We start from the raw sequence: 6,471 nt of genomic DNA, 5'->3' as shown, positions 1-6,471 counted from the left end.
TCCTCAGCATCTTCACAAATGTATAGGATGCTGTGCTGATAAAGCTCTCTGTCTCTGCAATCAGATCATAAATCAGGGAAGGTTAAAAAAAAAAAAAGAAAGTCTAACTTGCCATGGTGATAACTAATCCTTTTCAAGCCCTCTGCCAGCATTTCAGTTTTCTAGACATCCCAAATTCTGATGAGAACGCATACAGAATTGAAACGAGAGCAGAATTATGAAGGCCAGAAATGCACCACGCTTGTGGGTCTTTTTTCTTTCAAACTGTGAACACGTCATTGGGATAATTTCAGTTAACAAGCTTAAGCAGTCTCATAGAGCTGACGCAGCGCCATTATTCTACATTGTTCAAGTACTGACACTAGTCTATTTGTTTGACTTTGTACAACGGAGACAAATCTTCCTTCAATTAAAACACCGTTGCTATCTTTGAAATTATCTGAACTTGTACTAATTACTCCATTTATTTTGTGCTAGAGCTCCAAACGCCTGGTGTACTCTACTCAATCAGTTTAAAGTAGCCAATCAGACTAGTCAAAGCAGGAATATTTCATTTCCAGTATGAAGTTGTGTCAGAATGAAAAATCCTGAACTTTAGAGTTGCTTGGTAGCTGCTGCTGGAAATGGTGCTCTCTGCATTATTTTCTTCATTACATTTGTGAAACAGTGTTTCCTGCTTCCCCCAAAGGAAAGCAGCAGCAAACATGTGAAACAGTTCAATAACAAATGAAGAGCCATAGCAAGAGAAAGGTACCTCTGAGTTCCCTGAGGAGGTTTGAAGAAAGAAAAGTCCTTACATTGGAAACAAACTTCTCTTGTTTTCCAAATTACTCTTTAAAGCACCAATTCAGAAATGTTTTACACTAAGTATTAAGTCTGAGTAGTTCCTGAACTGTAGGGTGGGTACACCGTAAAGGCTTTAATTATCTTAGTAAAAATGACAAATCAGACACATAAGATTTTAAAAGTGCTTTTAAAATTCCTAACAATGCTCTTAAAATCTCAAGGAGAGTTCTTCTAAAATTCCAAGTATTCCATTTGCTTGTAGAGAAGCATCTGGTTTTTGTGCATGTAATATGAATTTATCCCTTTTCTGGGTCAGGTTGTTTAACAGTTTACTTGCATCTATACAAGAGAAATGCAGAAGACCAGGCTATTTTCTGCATACCTGCACTGCATTCCAGAACTATTTATTCCACTACTGTAACCTCTACAAACACAACAGCTGTACCGAGATTTTACAATATATACAGAAGGCGCAGCACAAAAAAAATGTGAGAGTCGAGCCCTGGGGCGTTAATTGCTGGCTGATGAAGCTGCCTGTTGCTTTGTAAGGAACCATCACCATGCAGAGGGGAATGGTTTCTTTTGCATGAGAGACAGGACACAGCACCTATGACTATTCTGATAACCTTAATTCAGTACTTTTCCTCATAAGATTATAAGTAAAAATACAGATGTTATTTCATTTGCTCTGACAGTCACTATCAGAAAATGGTCAAAAATTAAAGTGTCTCAGCCTCAACCAACTCTGAACATGGCCATATTCTGTTCTCATAATGAAGGTAGCCGTGGCCCATGGAATGGTGAAGGAATTCATCACAGGTAGCACAAGGTGCCAACAACTTCTGAACAAAAACCTGATTAAGTGAGGATCAATCTCTGTCATGAACTCCTGAAAGATCTGACGGGAAGTGAGGATGAATAGATTGCACATAATGAATTCGAAGGCTGTGAACTGATCTATGTTGATTAAGAGAGTGAAATCAAAGCGAACAAAAGCATGGACAGAAATAGCACGAGGGCTGAGTGAATCACAGTGTTTGTCTCTGAGCAGTGTGCTTCACATATGATACAATGAATGAACTGTACAGTCTCAGCCCGGCCGTCACCGCACTGCACACCTCTCACAGTATTTGTATGAGGGACGGTTCAGCACAGCACAACAGAGGCCACTGGCAGAGTAGTGGGAAAACCCAGGGCTGCAGTAACGTGGCTCAGAAGGTCAGGGCAGACACTGACCAGCAGAGGTGACTAGACAGAATGACAAAAGCAAAAACGTGACCAGTAAGGACTGGAAATCACCAGAGATGCGCACAGGGAATTTCCACAACCTGTGATCAACTCCACGCCAAGATGCTATGCTGTCACATTCAGGCTAAGTCCAAACAATTCAGTATTTCAACAACAGCAGCTGAATTGAAGCATATACAAATACACTGGCTGCAGAGCTGAAGCTTCTTACCAGCAATCCGTCCTAAAAATCACTTCATTAAAGTCAATGATTAAGACAGAAATGTCACCCTACATTTATACAGCAGTTTTCATCCTGTAACACTTCATTAACTGCCTTTCCAAAGATCACTTTACGATACTGATTTTGCCATATTTATCCTCTGTCTACCCAAATCAGAAAGAGGCAGATTGTACTCTTTTTAGAATCTCATCAGATAAAACCTTAAACTGTAGTTTCCATAGAAACACATCATGGGTCTCTTGGTCTCACTATCAAACCTGCTGATAAACTTTCAGCTTTATTTAAAAGATTTTAAAATCTAGATTTAAGATTTTAAAATGCTAGATTTTAAAAGATACTAATTAGCTCTTTCATTATTTAGTACTCTTCCAGGTTTTTGTGCTTACGCTAAGGTAAGTACAGCCAGACACAGCCAAACCATATCACTGGTCCATGAAATATCTTGCATTCAACTTCACCATTGTGGTGTATTCTGGATGTGGAAAGTAGCAAAGCAAATACGAGGCAGTAAATTCACTCACCCACACCAAGCCTGTCACTCCAGCACTAACACTCCCCACAGCCTAAGGGCAGCACCTGAACTACATCATCATCATCATCCTTGCAAGATACAAGCCTTTATTTGTGGAAACCTATGTGACTGTTCCCAACTGCAGTAGGACTGAGGGACAGATCAGCCTCTCTGAATGAGCCAGACTGATAAAAGACAAGAGAACAACAACAGCGGCCAGGGTCAGGGGAAATATCACAGGAAACAATGGGGTGTGGCAACTAGTAAAATCTGAGTGGGGATTTTCCCATTGACAAAATCCCGTTTTCAATTAAAGTCTCCTGTCAAAGATTTTTATAGATATCTGAGCATCAGAGGAACCTGGACTATGGGAAAAAATTACCCTGCAACTGAAGAACATGGCTCTGAGATGTTTTACGAACATTCTCACACCAGCATATTGTGTACAAAAATATATTTATAATATTTTTAAGTAAAGAATGATGCTGTGTATACAAAAGGGGTAAAACCTATCTGTACTTTCAACTCAAGGACTATCCAACCTTTCCAAAACTCCATTTCACATGCTGTTGCCATGGGTGTTTCCTTCTACAAAAGCACACAAATATTACAGAAATATTTTTCTGGCTCATAATATTTCTCCTGTTTTGCATATCCCTGGGTATGTGGATGATCCATGGACTTACAATGATTTCACAGACTACCTTCCAGTAGGCAACAGGCTGAGAAACAGCAGCCTCCACAGTAATGTCTGTGTTCTCCACAGCTGACTGGGCACTTTCCCTTTGCAGAAGCAGTGAGGCTCGATGTAGGCGTGGAAAACAAACACCTCTGTGTGCCCTGTTCTGCACTCTATTAAGGCGACTAACACCACTCTGCTGCCACTGATGCCCAGCTCAGAGTTAATTCTGTGTGAACAAGTGAAGCAATCAAATATTTGTCTTTATAGAGTTTCTGTTAGTTCTTTCATAATCCAATATAGATTAATCACTTGCTCCCAGAAATGTGTTTGCAACAGGGAACATCCTCAGAGGCTTTGTTGCTTTTGTCGTTAGATTTAGATTATACAGCTCATCCTGCAGTGCTTTCAGTGCCTTACATACTCATTCTATTTTAAAATAAAGAATTATAACCTACACTAATAGGGTGAAATGTGCAGCATTTCATTATCTATTTCCCTTCAGTAAAATAATCTCTTATTCTGCACCCAACTCCTCCAAGCCGGCCAGCACCCTGGAACACAGCTGAGCTCTTAAATTCTAGGGATGCCATCGGCGCAAGTGCTAAAGCCTCCAGGCTACCTCAGTGTAAGACAAACTTGCAATGTCGGCGATGTTACAAGAGCATTTCTTCTGAGACAGTTTCTAGAACAGCACAGTGACATTCCACTGCTTCTTCAAGGCACCTTAAAACTCTGACTTGTTCCAGTAAATCTACGGGGTTTTTTATTATTATTATTACCCAAGGCTTTTCCTGTTTTGTTAAACACAAATTTTCTCTTTTGCCAAACCTACAGAAGCAGAGAAATCATTATATTGAAAAATCAAAAAGAGCACTGGCTGGCTCAATGAATTCTGGGCAAGACCAGAAATGACAGCAGAATCTCTGCATGCATGACCAGCATACGAAATGGCAGAGGGAATGGGGAAAAAGGGTTCACCAGAATCTTAGCTGAGAGCACTGGAAAATTTAAAACTGTTACACCCTTTTCTTTCTTTTTTTTTTTTTTTCCTTTTTCTGACAGTTCCTCCTGCAGCAAAAGCCCTACAGTGCCTACAAACCTAGTTCCTACATACCTCTCCCCACAGCATCCAGCCAAAGGATGAGAGGAGCATGGTGTGAGAAGCAGTCAAACACTCTAACCTGGCTCCAGGGCCATGGCAGGAGATCTCCAACTGCTAACAAGTCATGAAAACACAGCCTCTGCCTCTCTGAACCACAACAAAATGAAAGAAAAAAAAAATTATTTCCAATATAATCTCTATAGGCAAATATCATCAGCAAAGATGGTTTAATTTGACTTTGATTTGTATTTGTGGACTCAAATATCCCTTAACAGGATGTGTGGGAGCGTTTAAAGGAGTCAGTTTCATAGAATTTGCTGCATTTCCAACACATGTATAATGCTCGCAGATAGTTGGGCAGCAAGAAAATTTGCTGAAAATTTGACCAAATTTTCTTTGTAATGAAAGCATGCTAAGTCTGGGGGGAAAAAGGTATGTTATTCTACATACCATTTTGATTTAAAGTGCAAACATCCCCAGCAGCAATCAACTGGAGAGAGCGACTGCTGCAGGTCCCTGCCCTTTCCCGTCACAGCACACGCACAGCAATCGCAAGGACTGAGCCTTCCCAGGAACAGCTTTGCTCTCACTGGTCTGTTACACCAATATGCGAGTGCAAACCACACAAAACCAACAAACCTCCCAGACTCATCGCTATTTTAAAAAATGTGTGTGCTAATGTGGGAAAAATTATGCTGTTCAAAGAAACTCGATTTTAAAACGTTCCTATTTTAAGATCATTAATTCCAACAAATCCACATTCTATTTCACTGAAAACAAGTAATACCAAGATATAAAAATAGGCAACTAAATGAAATGCAGATTTTCATAATGTGGGAAATTTTTGTTGCACTAGAATTGTGGTTTTCAGTAATTGTAGACATCTTAGGAGAAACTGATTCAAAGCCGTGTCTTCAGAACAAAACCCAAGTATATGTAGATAGCAAATGCGTAACAATCAGCTCTCCAGAGAGCTAGCTCAAAATCCAACAAAACACTTAAACACACAAATAGCAAGAATATAGCAGCTGTCCTAACACACAAAGTTCAGATCACCCTTAAAAACTCTGAACGGTAAACAGCAATGGAAAACAATGTTTGTAAGAGCCTCTTAAATTTTATTGCAAACTGGGAAAAGCACAATAAAATAAAGCACAATAACACACCTCGTTACCAAACTGCCACGTATATTCCCTGTGGGAAGCTGACACGCATAACACTTTATGAGCCTAGAAAAGTGCATGTATTACCAAAGCTCCACATAAAATGTAGTAGAGTATGAGCAGCTCCAAGTGGGATTCAGAAGCTAAACATTCTGCATGGAGCAACTGGTTCAGTATCAAAGGTAGTTTCGGGAATAGCCTTTGTTGTTATTCCACAATCATTATGGACTACAACTTACTGTACTATAAGAAAGTGTTTTAAAACAAAGGCCAAGGTGACAAAAGTCTACTTAATATGTGTTTCAAAGGAAACAGCTGTGGCCAATACCATGCTGACATCTAATGGTAGCTTTGTACACTGTGCTTGGGTTTTTTTCTAATACAAAGTCCATTGTAATCTTCTAGCCAGATAAAAATAAAATTCTTTAATTCCTTTATTTATTAAGCCAGAAATTGGAATGAGCAGAGAAGATATTCAGATATTATTTACTAAAGGTTACTTTTTTTTCACACTTAAGTCTTTTCATACTTTAGGAGCCTTCACAGCCTGCAGAACACATCTGATTTAACTCTTTAACTCAGACCCATACAGCATCTCGCTGGCATGTGAGAAAGGACTTCTGAGTTACTACAGGAACCTGTTATTAATCCTGGATGCTTTTCATAACTTCAGTATTTAAGGAAAAAGTAAAATGATACTAAATAACATGGTAACACACTCAATTCACACAGCAGAAAGGAGAGGGGTCTTACCAC

Source organism: Phaenicophaeus curvirostris, chromosome 20 (genome assembly GCF_032191515.1).
Source record: "Phaenicophaeus curvirostris isolate KB17595 chromosome 20, BPBGC_Pcur_1.0, whole genome shotgun sequence".
In the NCBI taxonomy this organism is placed as follows: Eukaryota; Metazoa; Chordata; class Aves; order Cuculiformes; family Cuculidae; genus Phaenicophaeus; species Phaenicophaeus curvirostris.
The sequence above is the reverse complement of the archived record's forward strand: the minus strand, read 5'-3'. Positions refer to the sequence as shown.